Source organism: Leucoraja erinacea, chromosome 19, assembly GCF_028641065.1.
Source record: "Leucoraja erinacea ecotype New England chromosome 19, Leri_hhj_1, whole genome shotgun sequence".
Taxonomy (NCBI): domain Eukaryota; kingdom Metazoa; phylum Chordata; class Chondrichthyes; order Rajiformes; family Rajidae; genus Leucoraja; species Leucoraja erinaceus.
In genome coordinates this window covers 34,569,740-34,591,060 of record NC_073395.1, presented here as the reverse complement: position 1 = coordinate 34,591,060, position 21,321 = coordinate 34,569,740, and the positions used below count along the sequence as shown (strand labels likewise).

Here is a 21,321-nt window from a genome sequence, read left to right as displayed (position 1 = left end):
CCCCCTCCCTCTCTTAGCCCCTCTCCCTATCTACCCCCCCCTCCCCCACCCTCTCTACTTTGCTCCCTCTCTCTACCCCCCTCCCTCTCTACCCCACCCCCTTCCGTTCTACCACTCTCCCCTCTCTACCCCCTCTCCCCCTCCCCCCTCTCTAAACCCCCCCCCTCTATCCCCTCCCTCTATCCCCCCCCCCCCCCCCCCTCCCTCTCTATCCCCCCTCCCTCTCTACCCCCCCTCCCCTCTACCCCCCCCTCTCTCCCTCACCCTACCCCTCCCTCTCCCTCTCTACCCCTCCCCTCTCCCTCCTCTCCCCCCCCCTCTTCCCCCTCCCTCCCTCGCCCTCTCTACTCCCCCTCCCCCTCCTCCCTCTCTATCCCCCCCCTCCCCCTCCTTCTCTCTACCCCCTCCCCCTCCCTCTCTAAACCCCCCCCCCTCTCTACCCTCTTCACCCCCCCCTCCCTCTCCACCCCCTCCCCCCTACCCCCTCCCCTCACTACCCCCTCCCTCTATACCCCCCTCCTCTATACCCCCCCTCTCTACCACCCTCCCTCTCCCTCTCTACCCCCTCCACCTCCCTCTTTACCCCCTTCCCCTCCCTCTCTACCCCTCCCCTCCCTCTCCCTCCTCTCTACCCTCCCCCCCCCCCTCTCTACCTCCCCTCCTTCTCTTGGGATTGAAGAGGGAGTGCTGGGGGATGAGGATGAATGAGCCGCACCTGCGCAGTTGGGGACATAGAAACATAGAAATTAGGTGCAGGAGTAGGCCATTCGGCCCTTCGAGCCTGCACCGCCATTTAATATGATCATGGCTGATCATCCAACTCAGTATCCCGTACCTGCCTTTTCTCCATACCCTCTGATCCCCTTGGCCACAAGGGCCACATCTAACTCCCTCTTAAATATAGCCAATGAACTGGCCTCAACTACCCTCTGTGGCAGAGAGTTCCAGAGATTCACCACTCTCTGTGTGAAAAAAGTTCTCCTCATCTCGGTTTTAAAGGATTTCCCCCTTATCCTTAAGCTGTGACCCCTTGTCCTGGACTTCCCCAACATCGGAAACAATCTTCCTGCATCTAGCCTGTCCAACCCCTTAAGAATTTTGTAAGTTTCTATAAGATCCCCTCTCAATCTCCTAAACTCTAGAGAGTATAAACCAAGTCTATCCAGTCTTTCTTCATAAGACAGTCCTGACATCCCAGGAATCAGTCTGGTGAACCTTCTCTGCACTCCCTCTATGGCAATAATGTCCTTCCTCAGATTTGGAGACCAAAACTGCACGCAATACTCCAGGTGTGGTCTCACCAAGACCCTATACAACTGCAGTAGAACCTCCCTGCTCCTATACTCAAATCCTCTTGCTATGAAAGCCAACATGCCATTCGCTTTCTTTACTGCCTGCTGCACCTGCATGCCTACCTTCAATGACTGGTGTACCATGACACCCAGGTCTTGCTGCATCTCCCCCTTTCCCAATCGGCCACCGTTTAGATAATAATCTGCTTTCCCGTTTTTGCCACCAAAATGGATAACCTCACATTTATCCACATTAAACTGCATCTGCCAAACATTTGCCCACTCACCCAGCCTATCCAAGTCACCTTGCAGTCTCCTAGCATCCTCCTCACACCTAACACTGCACCCCAGCTTAGTGTCATCCGCAAACTTGGAGATATTGCCTTCAATTCCCTCATCCAGATCATTAATATATATTGTACCATAGGACTATGTGTGAGTGGTAGAATTTTGCGTTGGGGGAACGGGTTACCTTGGGGGAATGGGTGAGTGGTGGAATATTGCCTTGGGGGAGCAGACCCAACAGGTACATCTGTTGAGATTAAACTTAATATTATCTGGCAAGGCTTTCTCCAATTTCCCTTTTTACCCTCCTGATTTCTTTTTTTAGCTTGTTCTCCAGTTCCAGAAACGCCTCCAACGATACACCTGCCTCATGCCTCCTTCTTTACTCTAGACCAGAGCCTCAATTTCTCTCATCATCCAAGCTTCTTTACACCCACCTTTACCCTTTGCTCTAACAAGAACATGCATGTCATGGACTCATCGTCCCACTTTTAAAAACATCCCACTTTCCTGAAGTTCCTTTTCCCTTCAAACAACCTGCTCCAAACAACTTAAGCAAGTTGGCCTTGCCCCAATTTAGAATTTTAATTTGTGGGCCTGCCCTATCCATAACTATCTTAAACCTAATTGCTGGTCCCAAAAGGCTCATCCACGAAGACTATATCCAGTTGCCCCTCCCAATTTCCCAAGACTAGATCACACATTGTGCTCTCCCATGTAAGATCACACATTGACAAATTCTGCCCCGTCTAAACCTTATTCCCGATGACATTCCCAGTTAAAATTGGGAAAGCTAAAATCTCCTACTACGACAACCTTACTGGTCCTACATCTGCCTGCTATCTCCTGGGACATTTGCTCTTTTAATTCCCGTTGACTATTTGGAGGTCTGTAGTACACACCCAACAATTTGATTATCCCTTTCATGTTTCTCAGCACTACCCATATAGCCCCAGTCATGAATACAATACATTTCCCACCTTTTCTATTCCAGTAAATCCTAATACCCTGTATAATGAAATCTCCCAATATTACAGACTTTGTCACATCAAAATTTGCCAGGTTTGTTCCTCCATTTCCTTTCGACTGTTTAGAGGCTATAATATGGTTTTGGTGGTGTAAATTTCTACTTTTTTCCTGGTTAGCATCTTTATTTAATGAACTTTCTTAAAAAAAAACATTCTTACAGTTGTAATTGTTTTTTTAAAAACAATATTTTCCCCATCCTCCTTAATTTTCCTTTTTTGACCCCCTCTCTGGTCTGAAAATTGTCAAAGGAGCTGCCATTCTTGTTCTGTTTAAAGCCGTGTCCTTGCTTTTATTTCATTCAACATTGACTTTATGCCTTACATTTAAGAATATTTCATTAAGCAAACCAGTGTCTTTGTTTATTTTACAACATTTGTTTGCTTCACCTTGCTGAACACTCACTGGATATCTGCTTTGCATTTCTAGCTGCTTTTCTCTCCTTCAAATCTATCCTTAGTTTCCCATCCCCCTGCCAAGCTATTTACAACCTTTCCCTAAGGTATTAGTAAACCAACCTATGAAGATATTTGTCTTGGCCTGTCTGTTGTGCAACCTGTCAGGCTTATATCAGTCTTACTGTCCCAAGAATTTAAATCTATTCATCCTCCATCGTCTCCCCAAGCTACATAACAGTTGTTCCCATGTATGAGCTGGAATACTGCGTTGTGAGTAATCTGGAGATTACAACCCTCGCATCCTGGTTCTTTCCGGGCTCGTTATAATTTGCCAACAGGATCTCATCCTTCTCTTTAGCAGTGTTGATAGTATTGTTCTGGAGCACACTCTCTGGCTGTTCACCCTCATCCTTGCGAATGTTCTCCAGCTGCTCAGTAATGTATTTGACTCCATCACCAGGGAGGCAACACACCACTCTGGAACTGCACCTGCTATTGTCTTCTCCTATAACTATTGAATTCCCCAAGTACTATTCTCTCTCTACATTTCTCCTCCCATCCTATAAGCCTGTATTGCACATAATGATGGGGTTTTAACTCTGATTGTACTCCCCAGGGAATCTCTACCAGTATTCTGAAATGAAACCTATTAAAAGTGTGAGATGCCCTTGAGATCTGTAACTGCTGCTTTTTTTTTTTTTGCTATCAGCCATTTCCTCCCTGCCTGAACTCTAAGCTGCTTCCTGGAACTTGCTGTCCACGAAACTCGCCGTGTCGCAGACGGACCAGGAGTGGGAAATTGCAACCTTCACGTGGTCCACCCTGTTTCAACGAATGCAATCAACCTGGCGTGCACAAACAGAAGATCAAACAGAACAAGCATGCCATACGCAAGAAGAAGAAGCAGATGGACCACAGTAACACAGCTTGTTGCTTTATTTCCAAAAGGCAAGAACATAAAGGAGCAGGTCATCCAATCGGCTCTTTCATATTCAATAAGGTTGCACCTGATATATTCGTCATCGCAATGCCACGATCTCTCCCCATACAATGGATGCCATTAGGTTTGTCAACATCCATGTTGAATACATTAAATGATGGCACCTCTTGAGCACTCCAGGGTAGATAACTCCAGATGTGATTCCTGTATTTGTGATTATCTTGTTCATGGGCAGCATACTGGAGTTCTCACAGGACACAGAATGTGTGCATTTCTCAAGTCATCTATCTATCTATATTACTAAAACTCTGTTCTTGACCGGTTTTGGCGATCTGTGCTGCGATTTCCGAGAGAACGCCGCCACCTACGGCCATCATTTTTGGCCACCTCGCTCAGAGCCCCCCTCCGCCGCATGCATGCCGAGGATTTTTCCCGTTGATTAAAAATGACAGAGATATTAATGTTTTTACAAAATTCCCCATTCTCTCTGCTGCCCCTGCTGGCGGCAGGGGGGAGCGACTATAAAACCAGGAAGTGGTGTGCCTCAATCAGTGTCTGCAAGCTGGAGGAAGGCAGAGGGTCACGTTTCTCTGAGCTGTCAATAACACTGAACACAGCTCTACTCAAATGTAAGTGTCCTTAATGGTTCTAAAATGCTTGCAAAATGTGTCTAGTGGTTCTAAAGTTTTCGCCAGCCGAACAAAAATGTCTATCGTGAGTGGGCTAAAGTTTGCAAAACTGTGAATCTCATGGTTCTAAAGCTTGCAAAAAAGTGTCTATTGGTTCTAAAGCTTGCAAAAATGTGTCTATTGGTTCTAAAGCTTGCAAAAAGTGTGTCTATTGGTTCTAAAGCTTGCAAAAAAATGTCTATTGGTTCTAAAGCTTGCAAAAAGTGTATCTATTGGTTCTAAAGCTTGCAAAAATATCTCTATTGGTTCTAAAGCTTGCAAAAAAATGTCTATTGGTTCTAAAGCTTGCAAAAAATGTCTATTGGTTCTAAAGCTTGCAAAAAAATGTCTATTGGTTCTAAAGCATGCAAAAAAAAAAAAATTGGTCTATTGCTTTCTAAAAATGTCTTCATACTAAAGCGCTCCAAACTAGACCCCCTCCCCCTAAAGGTTGGCTTGGCTTGGGTGTGTCTAAAAATTGCAAAAAAGGCACTACTAAAGCTGCAAAAAAAATGGTGGCATGAAGTTGAAAGGCACTACTTACTGCTCCCCCCTGGTGGATTGGTTGCATTGGCTTGAAATTGAAAGGCACTACTTACTGCAAATGGTGGCTTGGTTGCTTTGGCTTGAAGTTGAAAGGCACTACTTCCTGCAAATGGTGGCTTGGAAGCTTTGACTTGAAGTTGAAAGGCACTACTTCCTGCAAATGGGGGGCGTGGGTGCAATGGCTTGAAGTTGAAAGGTATTACTTACTGCAAATGGTGGCATGAGGTTGAAAAGCACTACTTACTGCAAATGGTGGCTTGGGTGCTTTGGCTTGCAGTTGAAAGGCAGTACTTACTGCAAATGGTGGCTTGGGTGTGGCTTAAAGTTGAAAGACACCACTTACTGCAAATGGTGGCTTGGGAGCTTTGGCATGAAGTTGAAAGGCACTACCTACTGCAAATGGTGGCTTGGGAGCTTTGAAGTTGAAAGGCACTACTTCCTGCAAATGATGGCTTGGGTGTGGCTTGAAGTTGAAAGACACTACTTACTGCAAATGGTGGCTTGGTGGCTTGAAGTTGAAAGGCACTACTTACTGCAAATGATGGCTTGGTCAGTGTTGTCCGAGTTGGACAAAGTCCAAGCCGAAGCTCTAAGAGTCTGTGTAGGAGGTGTGTGGACGTCACCTGTATGCGCACTACAGGTAGAAACTGTGAACTGTGCCGTTGAGACTGCGCCGCAGACAACTAATGGCTAATTACTGGCTAAGCCTTAAGGGTCATGGAGAGAACCACCCAACAAAACAGGTAGTACAGGAGTGCTGGGAGAGAGGGGTGGCTCAGTCTGGAAGCTTCGGCTGGGTTGGAGGAGTTGTGGCAAGATACATGGGAGTAGAGGACAAAGAGTTCTGCACTGCAGTATTGTGGCCATCTGTGCCAATATGGTTACTGAACATCCCAAAAGTTGATCTGGAGATATGGGAGGCAAATAGGAGGAACAAAAATTCAGACCTAAAGACAAAATATCATAGCCATATAGATAATAGATACAGGGAACATCTCTTAAATTTCACAGATGGACCAAAGGATCCAGTAGTTGAAACAACAGGGGCGGCTGTGGTAGTCCAGGGGATGAATGTTGAGCTTTACAAAAGAACAAACAACTATTTGACAGTATATACAGTGGAACTGTACGCTATTTTGATGGCAGTTCGGTGGATGGAACAGGTGCAACCATGTAAAGTAGCAATATGTAGCGACTCATTATCTGCAATCCAGAGTATTGGGTTTGGTGTATCCCATAAGCAGCCTGACTTAGTTTATGAAATCCTGCTACTATTAAGCCAAGTGACAAGGAGGGGCAGTGACGTGACTTTGTTGTGGGTCCCAGCACACATTGGTGTTCTAGGGAATGAAAAGGTGGATAAATTGGCAAAGGAGGCTGTAAAAAAAAGAAACATAGAGGTAAACTTACAACTATCCAAATCTGAAGGAAAACACATTGTGTGGAAGAAAATAAATCAGGAGTGGCAACAATACTGGGAACAGGAGACAAAGGGGAGACACCTCTATTCGCTACAAAACAGAATTGGCATTACAGCAAGAAGGGGGAACAGGAGGGAACAGGTAGTATTAACAAGATTGAGGATAGGACACACTCACCTGAACAGCACATTAAAAATATTGGGAAAACACCCTACTGGGCTGTGTGAGGAATGGCATCAACCAGAAAGTTCAGCATGCCCTAGTTGCATGTAGGAGATATGAGACAGAAAGAGGATTTATGATCATTGAAATGAGGAAAATTGGATTGACAGAAATATCAGTAAAGAACATTCTAGAGTGTGGAGGGAAAGGAAAAGGAATAAAGTTGTTGTTTGATTTCTTGAGGGCTTCTGGGCTTATAAAAAGGATCTAATATAAAGACATGAGTACTGTGGAATGAAGCCAGAAGGTGGCAGCAATGCAACATTGCAGATGCCGGCTGCCGTAAAACTCCGAAGAACAAGAAGAAGAAGAAGAAGAAGGATGATGGCTTGGGAGCTTTGACTTGAAGTTGAAAGGCACTACATACTGCAAATGGTGGCTTGGGTGCTTTGGCATTAAGTTGAAAGGCACTGCAAATTGTGGCATGAAGTTGAAAGGCACTACTTACTGCAAATGGTGGCTTAGGAGCTTTGACTTGAAGTTGAAAGGCACCTCTTACTGCTAATGGTGGCTTGGGTGTGGTTTGAAGTTGAAAGTCACTACTTACTGCAGATGGTGGCTTGGGTGCATTGGCTTGAAGTTGAAAGGCATTACTTACTGCAAATGGTGGTTTGGGTGCATTGGCTTGAAGTTGAAAGGCATTACTTACTGCAAATGGTGGCGTGGGTGCATTGGCTTGAAGTTGAAAGGCATTACTTACTGCAAATGGTGGCTTGGGAGATGAAGTTGAAATGCACAACTTACTGCAAATGGTGGCGTGGATGTTTTTGCTTGAAGTTGAAAGGCACTGCTGTAAATGCACTTACTTCCTGTTTGCACCGTATATTGATTTTAGATAAAACACTACCACTTATGGCTGTGATTTTTGGCCATCTTACTCTGTCCCCCTCTGCTGAGCAGGTGCAGATAATTCTTCCCATCAATGAAAAATTATAGTGTTATTAGTTTTTTTTTAAATGTTGAGAATCTCTCTCCTGTTAATCACTCCATGAAAGCCACACTTTTCCGGTGGAGGGGGAGGGGAAACTGCACTTGAATTTGGTGGCCTTATACCCTGCTTGAAATAGAATTTCAAGGATTAGCCGTGAGTCAACTACCAGCCCACCAGCCGTGAGTGAGTGAGCTGCCAGCACAACAGGCTTGATTGACTGAGACGCCAGCCCAAGAATCCTTTTGGCGCACAATTTGCATAGTAGGGATCTGGAAACCAGCCCTTCAGCCCTCAGCCCATTTGCGTAATGGAAATGCCCCCCCCCCCCCCCCGAGTTGAGAGAGAAAAAATACATTAACAAAAAACTGGAGGCACAAGAAACTGCAGATGCTGGAATCTTGAGCAAAATAGAACTGCGGGAGGAACTTGATGTGTCAGGCAGCATCCCTGGAAGGAAATGGACAGACAATGTTTTGGGTTGGTGGCATGTTCATTTCCCATTACAGATGCTGTCAGATCTGCTGAATTAATGGAGGCAGCCCAGTTGAGAGAGAGCTATGTAAAGTAAGCGTAATTACTGTACATCCCAGTCCGAATCGTGCCGATGAATCAGGATATAAAAAATATCCTCAGCCCTATCAGTGAAGGAGATCTGCAGTTGCTGTGAGAATGTTTGTTGCACACTGGGTTCTTCTCACACCCACGGATTTGATTTTCACATCTGTCAAGGTGTATGATATCTATAATTTTTCTGACTTTATTTTATTTAAGATAAATATTTGTGATCTTCTCATACTTCTCTGACATTTCCATAAAGTTTCTATGGCGGACTATTAGATTTGAACTTTACACGCAGGTTGTCATTTGGCCAAAGCACAACCTTCATTGATGAGTTCTTTATTGCACTTTATAGTACAATCAGTCTCTAGAATGTACTGTCGCTAGAAAATACAGTTGAGTGTTGAAGGGCAAGGCTGCTTTATCAAAGAGAGATGAAGGAATGCTGTATGCTCTGTTTCACAGAGGCATGGCTCGCCCCAATTCCTCCGACAGCCCACCAGTCCCAAGGTTTCTCCATTCATCATATGGAGGCATTAGGAAAAAGGCGAGATAGTGCCATCCATCACATGGTACTCTGTGGTGCTCAGTTGTAGCATTGCTGTCCAATTCCTGGTCTCCGCATGGGGAATGACTGACGGTGAAGTGCCACCCCTTCTACCTTCCGAGGGAATTCACCTTCACCGTCATGACTTTTGCTCTAAACTGGAGGCAGCTGTGACAGGTCTTGTACCTCATCACTTCCTACAAGGCGAAACTAAGTGGCAGCTCAAGCGACATTGAGGTATCACTCCCGGAGGAGGTTACACATACTTAGACAGAGAGAACACTGATGTGCCTTCTCTGGCCCTCAAAGCCTCCAATAATATTATAATCTCAGTCGCCGAGGTGGACATCAGAAGATCCTTCAGGAGGGTGAACTCTTGGAAGCATCTGGAATTGATGGTATATCTGTTCACGTTCTCATGACCTGTGCAGACCAGCTGGCTGGAATTTTGACAGGTATTTACAACTATTTACTGAGGTCTGAGGTACCCCCAACTTTAAAAGGGCATCATTAATACCGGTGCTCAGGAAGAGCAAGGTAACATGTCTCAATGACTACTGACCAGTAGCACTAACGTCCATGGTGATGAAGAGCTTTGAGAGGGTAGTTATGGCTTATATCTACTTCAACCCCAGCAAGAACCTGGACCCGCTGCAATTTGCCTACTGCCATAATAGATCAAGGGAGGATGCAATCTCACTGGCACTCTGACAATCTCTGCACTAGACCACTTGGACAATAAAAACATAAATCAGGCTGTTGTTCATAGGCTACAACTTGGTGTGCAACTGAATCTTCAATTTTTCTCATCAACAGACCACAATCGGTACAAATTGACACCGCACTATCTCCTCAATAACCATCAGCACGAGGGCACATCAAGGCTGTGTGGTCAACCCCCTTGTCTACTCACTCTATACCCATAACTGTGTAGTCGGACACAGTTCCAACTACTTTTGCTGATGACAGCACCATTGTTGGATGAATTACGGATGATGATGAGTCAGAGTATAGGAGGGTGATCGATCATATGACTGAATGGTGCCAGAACAACAACCTTGCTCTCAACAGCAGTAAAGCCAAGGAACTGATTGTTGACCGTAGAAGTGGAAAGCCGAGGATCCACAAACCTCTCTACATTGATGGGTTGACGATGGAGAGAGTCAACAACTTCAAGTTCCTGGGCGTATATATCTCTGAAGATTTGTCCTGGCCCCACTACAGACTCATCCGAGAAAGCTCATCTTTACTTCCTTATCCAAGAAAGCCCATCTCTACTTCCTTTGAAGATTGAGGAGATTCAGTATGTCGGGGAATATTCTCTTGAACTTCTACAGGTGTACGGTAGAGAACATATTGACGGGTTGCTTCACAGCCTGGTTAGACAACTCGAATGCCCAGAAATGAAGGAGATTACAAAAAGTGGTGAACATTGCCCAGTCCATCACGGGTGCTGACTTCCTCAACATCAAAGGAATCAATAGGAGGCGCAGCTTCAAGGGCAGCATCACCATCATCATCATATGAGCTCCAACTAAGCACCGAACTACAAACTGCCTTGATTGCACTCGGGGTCTGGGACTTTGTTTTCATTTTTGCATTATATTGTTTAATTGTTTTTATTGAACATTTTGTTGTTTATTATGGTGGCTACTGTGTATTATGTTTACATACCTGATGGCGGCTGCAAGTAAGAATTTCATTGTTCCGTTTTGGGATATATGACAACAAAACATTCTTGACTCTATTGTGCAGGAGCACTGCTGCGTGTACTATCATTTTAAATTGCTCTGCCACTTTGTTCAGGTTTTGATAGTGATCAGCCAGTCATTCTCTGATCTCATATTAAGTGTCAATTCCATTCAGGGCATACTGTGCCTTGAATGAGTAAATAGTTGATCTGCTTCCAAGAAACCATCAAGTAGTACATGGAACAGACTACTCGATGATAAATTAAAACGGTCACAACTGACAAACTGATTTTTTATACCTTTCTGTGTGAATGCAGATGATGTAGTGATTAATATATTTCTGACTTTGGAAGATTGCAACTGAAACTCTTTGTTAAGAATCAAGGATATAAATTCATCTCATTATCATATTGAGTTCACAACAAAATTTAAATCCACGTGAAAATGATTGGAAACAGCAATTTAACTACTGTGTAAATGTTATATTCTATTTCAATAGAGCCATTAAGACTTTCATCCAATGTATGGCATCACGGCAATGCACTCAAGAAAAAAGGAAATTAAATTAATACAGTGCCATTCAGGGTGTTGCCAGAGCATTTAATATCCACTTAAGTCATTTAGAAATGTAGTCTGCAGTAATTTAGTATATAACAGTCAAACGACAACATGTCAATGATGATTTTAGTAATGGAGATTGAGGGATAAGTATTGGCCAAGACACCAGGGCCAACACCTGTGCTATTCAACAAAACTATGCTTGAGATTTTTTAAGTTTGATTGAAAGCAGATAAAATGTTGGTTTAATTTCTAACCACTAACAATGCTGCATACTCTCAGTACAGATTTGTTGTTAGTCTCCTTTTTTTATGCTCAGAATTTGAGTGGGAATTGAACCGACAATCTTCTGACTCGTATGCAGGAATCCTACCAATTGAGCCATATCTGACACTACCATTAAATTGAAATGATGCATCCACTTTGATGTGCCCTTAGGGCAAAGTGACTTGATTCCATGGCTTCCAACTTTCAGGTTGAAATGCTCCTACTGAGCCAAATCAACATTTACAGGAACTATCATTACATCAGCTGTGTTTATAGAACCTCCAGTGATTATTGGACTCAATTGTAGTTAACTTGTTTTTATATAAAGCAATTGTGTTGGTAGCAATCAATGGATTGAAGAAGATCGAGTGTTTTAACTCTAAGTCTCTATTTTTTCTTTCCAATTTTGTATTTTGAAATATTTCCCTCCTTACCTCTGGTCAGTGGAACCCTACTGGGATACGATGCCATAGATGTCAGTTTATACATCAGTAACTCATTCAAGTAGCCATTGTCATGCAAGCTTTTTATAGAAAGAAAAGCCTTGACAAGCTATTCATCTGCAAGGAGCAATGTATCACAGTCCAGCGTTACACTGATCTCATCTGACATTTCATCTACACAAACGCTTGTAGCATACAATGCTGGACGGCATTTAATCAGAGGAATCTAGCCGATTTTCCCACTAACCCAGGGGCGGTTAATCGTAATGTTGCAACTACAAGTCCAACTGAAAGTAGTAAAATAAAATGTTTGTTCAGAATGAAGTGAATAATCATGTCTGTAGATCTTTCATTTATTGAATCCGGTCAAGCACAAAATGACTGCTTCACAATTCTGAAGTGCTCTATTGCTTACAACTGTTGAATTACAAAAACATAATTGGTTATGTTAACAATGAAAAACAGTTAAAAATGCATCCGGAAGTGCATTGCATGTAAAGTAGCTCTGCAAAAGGATAATGCTCCATTAACATAAGTGGTTAATGATTTCATGAGCAAATTTAAAGCTTCTGGTAATTAATGATGTATTCAAATTAAGCTTTGTGTCATAGAGACCAATTCACAAGTTTCGGAAATAAATTCAGATACAGTAAAATCCTTTTAATCTCTGTGGTTTGGTATTTGGTAATGTTTGCGGCACTCACTTTCAACACGTTGGACCACTGATTCCTGTGCTCCCTTTCAACTCACCTGGGATTCCTAATACCAGCACGTCGTTCACTCACAACAACTGTAGTTCCTGTGCTCCCTTTAAGTTTACTGGGTTCACTGAGCTCTATTATAATACTGTATAGCAAATGAAAAAAAGGTGAATTATAAAAGTGTCAGGATATTAATCACAATCCCAATAATACTATATTAGCCAAGTATGTTTTACAACATACGAGGAATTTTAATAGACAATAGGTGCAGGAGTAGGCCATTCGGCCCATCAAGCCAGCACCACCATTCAATGTGATCATGGCTGATCATCCACAATCAGTACCCGTTCCTGCCTTCTCCCCATATCCCCTGACTCCGCTATCTTTAAGAGTTCTATCTAGCTCTCTCTTGAAAGTATCCAGAGAACCGGCCTCCACCGCCCTCTGAGGTAGATAATTCCACAGACTCACAACTCTCTGTGTGAAAAATTGTTTCCTCATCTCTGTTCTAAATGGCTTTCCCCTTATTCTTAAACTGTGGACCCTGGTTCTGGACTACCCCAACATCGGGAACATGTTTCCTGCCTCTAGCATGTCTAAACCCTTAATAATCTTATATGTTTCAGTAAGATCCCCTCTCATTCTTCTAAATTACAGAGTATACAAGCCCAGCCTCTCCATTCTCTCGCATATGACGGTCCCACCATCCCGGAAATTAACCTTGTGAACCCACGCTACACTCCCTCAATAGCAAGAATGTCCTTCCTCAAATTTGGAGACCAAAACTGCACACAATACTCCAGGTGTGGTCTCACTAGGGGCCCTGTACAACTGCTGAAGGACCTCTTTGCTCCTATACTCAACTCCCCTTGTTATGAAGGCCAACATGCCATTCGCTTTCTTCACTGCCTGCTGTACCTGCATGCTTAATTTCATTTGCCAAGTCAGTCATACAAATAAAAAGCAACGGAATACACAAAATACATTTTAACATAAACATCCACCACAGTGATTCCTCCACATTCCTCACTGCGATAGAAGGCGAAAAAAAGTTCAAATCTCTTCCCTTCTATGCTCTCCTGCAGTCAGGGGCCTCGAGCTCTCCGTTGATGGGACGATCTTGACTCTTGTAGCCAGCGGCGTTTGGACCCTCCGCATCGGGGTGATCAGCTTCTGCATCGGGAGGATGTCAGCTCCCCCGTGCCAACGATCGGACCCCGCGGGGGTCAGGGCTGGTTGAGCCTCTGTGCCATTGGAGCTTCCCGACTCGGCCTATCCTGACACTGCAAGCTCTTAATGGTGTGACAGCTCCGATGTTAAGTCCACTCAAGTCAGTCCTAGGAGGCCTCCAGCTCCATCGATAGTAGGCTGCAGAGCGACCGAAGATGCGACCCGAAAATTAATCGCATCTCCGGCAAGGTAAGAAACTGAAAAAATGTTTCCCCCTCCCCCTACATAAAACAAACCGGAGAACATTTACACAAACTGTTAACACACTCTAAAAATGAAAAAAAGACGAAAAAACAGTTAGACAATCTAATGGTCTGGAAAATCTGCTAATCCAGCATCACATTGGCATCACCGCATGTGCCAGATTCTGGTAGTTTTACTGTAGTCTTTAAAGTCACTCCTCTATTGCAGGTTCTTTTGCTTTATTTAGAGGAAATGTCTTCTTTTTACTTCCATTTCACTGGGGCAATTTGTATAATGTTTGAAAATAATATTCATATTTAGATAAAATGTAGGATGTCTCGTTGAAGTATTTCAATCTGATTGTGTTATAGCAATGTTACAGATTCCCCTATCTCAGGAACCATGTCTCACTCAGCAAAGCCACTCAATGATGATGAAATTCGCCATCATCTTCAACCTGTCAATATAACCTTTGGCTGACTGAGGATACAAGTATTTTATGGGACAGCCTCTTTAGTCCACGGGGTAGCTGGAGGGTGGACAACAGAGCAGGAAGCTCAAAACAATGAGATGTTGTCACCAATGAGATTTTGTCACCAATGCATTCTCTCCAAATCCTCCAAATCTACTGGAAGTATAGGCAAACCAACATTTGCGTCCTCTCCAAGTCAACACCTCCAACATTGGGGCCTAACAACGTTCAATCAGCTCAGTGGGGGGAAGCCATGTTATTTGCATGTCTAGCACCAGTCTCTGAAATAAACATTCCAAGTATTGTTATGCAGAGATTACATGACAGAAAAAAGATTCAAGGATATGTTCAAAGCCTTCTTGAAGAAATGTAATATCCTCTCTCCTGAAAATCTGGAGTCCATGACCACTCATAGTGGAGAGGCAGTATTCCAGATGGTGCTGAGAACTGCAAAACGATGCAATGGGAGCACAACAGAAGCCAAGCATCAATGGAGTGCACTGCCTCAGAAACTATCCATCTGCTCCATCGGGCACTTCCTGCCCTAAGTGCATTTTCCACATTGTTTTCATCTGTCACCTCAGAACCTACTGAACTGGATGGAAGCAAGCTGATCCCAAGAAACTATATAAAGGATGTTTAACAAAAAAGGTGTTTCCACATACTTAGTAATACCCAGTAAAAGCTGCTAATGATGTATGTTAATAATCATTATTACATAATAAAAATATTTATTTAAATTTTCTCTGATAACATATTCATCTCACGGTATGGTGATGTAAAAATATTTGAGCACTTTAATGAGTTTCATGGTGAATATCAAATGTTAATGAAGCTAATTTAATTTCCACTATATGGTAAACTAATTCATGCATTTTAGCTCATGCAAGTTCAATAATGCATTAAATTGCACACTGAATTAATGCTGAACACCAGTCTCAGAATGCAAGATCTCCTCCTTAAGTCAAGATGCACACTGTACGATGTGCTTTCTCAGAAGAATCACAAAACTGATGCCCGGCAAATTCTGTACCCTGATTCGTCCCTCTATGCAGATCCTTCAACCTTTATAAACCAGCGTCAAAACATGAGCATAGACTACACTATAATGGTCATAAAATGAATAAAGAAAATAAATTAGATTACTCCTGTACAATTCACTCAGTGATTTTGTTCATGGTCTGTTACAGTAAAAACATTCAAACCAAGTAGGTTAATTCTCTCATGTGAGTGCAATGAGAATCCCAATAATTTAGAATATAGTAGGTCACTCACTCTGAATCATTGGAATCTCTTAATGGATATATGTGCAATCTGATGCTGGATAAAACTTGATGGGCTTTCTCCATGATTTAATTGGCTTGCTAGATCAACTGTCGAAGCTTACACTTGAAATGTACCAATTATTTTTATTACCATGGCTGTAAAAGATCACCTACAGTTGAAATGGACAACAGGAAAAAAAATGCTATAGATCCCTTTGAAAGAAATTACTAAAATTTGTTTATCCACTCTCCTAGTCCAGTATTTAATGACGGTATTTAATGCAACAACCCAAATATGTGACACATACTTCATGTCAACATCTTGAGCATATTTCAGAAAATAATGTCCAGTATTCCACATCATCATTAAGAATGAGTTGTTGGGGCAGTAAACTTCTGTGGTGCCACACAAATGGAAATAAAACATAGCAGCTTTTCCCTTGCATAAGGCAAATATAATTAAGGGCATCATTTTGCACGAAATCGGTGCTTGTGACAAAGGACAGATTTCCCCTCAGACTGAATGTGGTAGTGTCTCTCTGACAATGCTGAATAATTTAAATACAGCTTATTAAATGAGAAACTTGGTTTGAGATTTTGTCCAGTGTGATAATAATAGTGTTCTATACGTCATCATATTTAAAGGAAAGTCTTGTTTTGTAATTTTGTTGTGGTGCTTGGCAGTGGAAGTAAGAGCAGCTGTTGATGCAATGTCAAAAGAATGTCAGTGATTGACTTAATGTGCAGACATCTGTGCCAGTAATTCAATTTAGTGGATGATGGATGGTTTCACTCTGACATATAGTGTGATAATAGCAAGGAGCGCAATATATTCTGAAGTTAAAGATAGCAACTGCTGACCTTTAGTTTTTGTTTAGTTTAGAGATACAGCGCGGAAACAGGCCCTTCAGCCCACCGGGTCCGCACTGACCAGGGATCCCCGCACATTAACACTATCCTACACCAACTAGGGACAGTGTTTACATTTACCAAGCCAATTAACCTACAAACCTGTACGTCTTTGGAGTGTGGGAGAAAACCGAAGATCTCAGAGAAAACCCATGCAGGTCAAGGAGAGAACGTACATATTCCGTACAGACAGCACCCGTAGTCGGGATCGAACCCGGATCTCCAGCGCTACATTCGCTGTGAGGCAGCAACTCTTCCGCAGCGCCACCGTGACTACTAAGGTTACAGAAAGACCTATGCAAATCTTGATTTTGAGCAATGGTGTATCGTTTTTTAAGATTCACTGACAGTATGTTGGCAAGAGCAGTGATTATTATCCTTGAAAAGGTGGTGGTGAGCTGTTTTCTCAAACTTTAACCACGAGGATTGTAATGGTGGGAATTCTGGAAATTATGGGATTGGAGAGATGGAGTTAGGACAGAAAATTGGTACTTGGATAAAAGATTGGCTATGGTTTTATTCAAGGTTGGAGGAAGCATGAGGGGCTGAATGACGTATTCCTGTTTCTATGTTTACATATACTGTCACAAAAGTGTTGGACATGTAAATCCAATGGTGGTGAGGAATATCAACATTTCCAAATCTGGAAGGTACACAACTTGGTGGAGAATCTGCCAATGGCCATGTTACCACGTGTCTGCAAAGCAAGCAAGCTGCTTAGTCTTGAATGCTAGAGATTCAAGTGAAGCTGGAGCTACACTCAGCTAGCCAAGTGGCATGTACAATATCTCATACATTGCAGTCGTGATGTGCGTCTCAGAGATGCTGAAATTGATGAAGGCTTGGAAATTATGACCCACTCCAAGCCTGGACTTGTTTGTGCTTGGATTAACTCAGTCCACTTACTGAGTTTCGCCATCAGTTTCAAAGAACGAGTATCAGGAAATAACTACCAAAAGAAAATAAATGACTATTAAATTCACATAATCTCATTTGTAAACTAACGTTCATATAGTTCCACACTTTCATAATCTTGCCTCACAGGCTCAACGTCTTGCTCCACATCGCAAAGGAGCCATCTATTCTCATCATTGGTAGCTGGAGATTGAATTTCTTTATCACTAAATGTATGCTGATTTTCATGGTGAATTTTCTTGGATATGTTTTGCCAGTATGATTCCACATGAAACCTTAGAAGAATATATTGCAGTAATTTAAAAAAATACTCAGTTTGTGTTACTTTGTTGGGGCTGAAATGTAACACATTAGTCCATGTTTTGAGATGCACTGTATGGTGAGTAAACAGAGCTCACTGTTATGAAACTAGATTAGACAGTAATTTTAACAAATCAAACAAGCATGAAAAAACAGGATGTTATCGTCCAGGTTGTTTTACTTCTAAGAAGGCGTTACATCAACATCTTGCACATTGAATACATGGGACCTGCTGATAGAATCACACTAAATTCAAACCAAAAGCTAGGCCTTGTCTATTCCAGTGTAAGTATATTTATAGCAACATAATATTAATAATAATATTGATTGGCATACAGTCATACCAACATCAAAACCACAGCCATATCTGCTGTTTAATAATTAAAACAAACTCTACAAAATGGTTATATTTTTGCTGTACTGCACAGTGATCTATATAGACAAATGTGAGAATATCAAACTCGTCAGTATGTAAAAGCAGTATTGCCAGTCTAATCAGTTCAAAATGAATATAATTGTATTTTTGACAAAAATACAATTATATTCATTTGATAAAAACATTCTTTCAGCATATGACGACAGCAAGCAAATGGACATAAATTGCATTCAAGAATGAGATCACATTCTTTAATAGCAGAGATTATTTTCAATTATCAGTAAAAATAAAAACTGATTATGTTGCCCCCTGTCAGAGTGGAATTGTTAAACATTGGTACTGTTTTCTGCTTCCTTTGTTATGATACCGTATATGGGCTCATGTAACAGGGAAAGTCAATGCCAGGCTCCACTTCAACCATCACAATGTGCTGCTGTAACAAGTGCTGCTGTCAGCAGCTCCAGTGAGGCTATTTTGGTCCTGTACCTGGAGCCATCGCTGGACCTTTCAATGATACAATCCACTAGGACCATATGGATTTACCTGTGAGCTCTGGTTTCTTCTCACACATCAATTATATGATAATACTTGAAGAAGGGTTTTGGCCCGAAACGTTGCCTATTTCCTTTGATTCATAGATGCTGCTGCACCCGCTGAGTTTCTCCAGCATTTTTGTGTACCTATGATAATACTTTAATTGGCAACTGTAAATTGCCCCTATTGTAGTTGCCAATTGGTAACAGGAAACTCGGGTGGGAAGACCATGACGATGAGAGAGAGAATAGAATAGAAGAAAATGTGGGTAAGTTGGATTGTTGGGAATGTCTTTAGGGCCATCATAGACTCGGTAGGCTGTTTGAGCTTCTGTGTTGTAAATACAATGCATTTAAATGACATGAAACAAATAACATGAATCTGACATAAATGAAGACAGGTATTAATGATGAAATTCATTATATCCTGTGCTGGCACAGTCCTTAGCCATTATCGGAAAAAGGTTAGTTGATGATCAGCTGTTCAAACCTGGCATACAACCTGTGGTCTACCAGACAATGATGAACCCTAACCTATTAGCTTCGGAGACTTGAACTAATTGCAGCAAGGAAGTAGAGAGATATCACCACTGTTCTCTTCACAAAATGTTCCAAACCTATGGGCAGGATAAGTGAACAAACATAAGCTCACCCAGGCCAACATCACCAGCATGGAAGCACAAATTATGCTCCATTGACTGCTGGGCAAGCACATTGTTCGTATGTGCAAGTTTTCAAGAGAGAATTAGATTTACAGTGCCCTCCATAATGTTTGGGACAAAGACCCATCATTTATTTATTTGCCTCTGTACTTCACAATATGAGATTTGTAATAGAAACAAAATCACATGTTGTTAAAGTGCATATTGTCAGATTTTATTAAAGGCCATTTTTATACATTTTGGTTTCACCATATAGAAATTACAGCTGTGTGGCACTATAATGTTTGGGACACATGGCTTCACAGGCGTTTGTAATTGCTCAGGTGCGTTTAATCGCCTCCTTAATGCAGGTATAAGAGAGCTTTCAGCACCTAGTCGGGGTGGAAGATTGCAACCTTCACGTGGTCCACCCTGTTTCAACTAATGCAATCAACCCAGCGTGCACAATCAAATAAGATCAAATAGAAAAAGTTATCTTGCAACTTTAGGCAGTGCACCTAGTCTTTCCTCCAGTTTTTCCATAACCTTTGTAAACTTTTATTGCTGTCTATCAACAGGAGGAGCAAAGTTGTGCCAATGAAAGTCAAAGACGCCATTATGAGCCTGAGAAACAAGAATAAAATTGTTTGAGACATCATCGAAACCTTAGAGTTGCCAAAATCAACTGTTTGGGACATCATTAAGAAAGAGAGCACTGGTGAGCTTACTAATCGCAAAGGGACTGGCAGGCTGATGACAGCAGAATTACCCAACTGATGACAGCAGAATTATTTCTAAAGACATATCCCCAATTATCTGTCCGACAGATCAGAAACACTCTTCTGGAGTCAGATGTGGATTTGTCAATGACCACTGTTCGCAGAAGACTTCATGAACAGGAATACAGAGGCAACACTGCAAGATGCAAACCACTGGTTAGCCAAACATAGGATGGCTGGGGTACAGTTTGCCAAGAAACAGGCATGTGCCGTGAGTAATTACTCGGGGTAGGCAGTCAGTCGGCATTTAAAAAATCTTAAACCGCGCATGAGCAGATTGTTCTCTCCGTAAGCTGTCAGTCGACTTTTATGAAGTCTTCAAAAGCCATATCTCTATTAAGAGTACCGTATTTTCCCAACAATGAAGATGCAACCCCATTTTAAGTTGCAAAATTTTGAAAGGCTAGCGGGACATAGAATTTCTCACGCTCAAAAAAATAAATAAAAATAAAGAAAGTAACAATTCAATTTCTCGAAGGCTTCCAAATCTCCTTCATTCTGAATTACTGAATGGGTGGAGGGTGACGGCAGGTGGAGAGATGGTGGGAAAAACGGGAGCACACCAGGACAAGTTGAATCAGTTGTGGTCTTATTGAATGACAATACTAGACGAGGAGGAGGAGTTGGGGACCGCCCAGCATCTCGGCCTCGGTGGCGGCACAGCACTGGAGCGCTATCGTGGAGCGGAACGGGCGATGCCTTGCCTGGGTTGCCGCGCTGGAGTTCCGGTGAGCCCGTCCTGAGACCGCCGTGTTCAACACCTCCGGGCTGCAGGTCTGCGGAGCGGAGCGGGCGGCGCTGACTTCATCATCGGGGAGCCTGGGGGCTCCAAACCGGCGTTGCCTTGTTGGCTCCGGAAGCCGCGGTCTCCAACTAGAAAGCGGCCGTTCCAGGTGGCCCAGCCGCTGAGAGGACTCTCCCGACGCCGAGTCAACACCTCCCGGTGAGAATGGCCAGGAACATCGGGCCTCCGTAGAGGCAATTTTGTCTGTAATGTAATCCTGTTAGTCTCTGTTCAAGACGGCTGCCGTGAAGGGAGAGTGGACGCTGGCGCGCTTTGACTGCCGCTGCTCTCTCTTCACATTGTGTTTTTGATTTTCTGTTTTTGGACTGAATTCTGTTTTTAGTTTGTGTCTCTGTGATGTCTTTATTATTTATTTTATTTTACTCTGATTATATGTTTATATTCCTGTTAATCTATGTAATGTGTCCTTAAGATGTCTG

The 21,321-nt window shown here is 42.7% G+C and overlaps 1 long non-coding RNA gene across 1 annotated transcript in view; it reads left to right on the top strand.

Annotated features, from left to right (window-relative positions):
* LOC129706480 (uncharacterized) overlaps positions 1 to 20,524 on the top strand; it is a 36,974-nt gene extending 16,450 nt beyond the window's left edge. Inside the window, exon 2 of the long non-coding RNA XR_008725063.1 lies at positions 19,897 to 20,524. This is a non-coding gene — a long non-coding RNA (uncharacterized LOC129706480). The remainder of the gene's footprint in view (positions 1 to 19,896) is intronic.
* Positions 20,525 to 21,321: the final 797 nt, after the last annotated feature.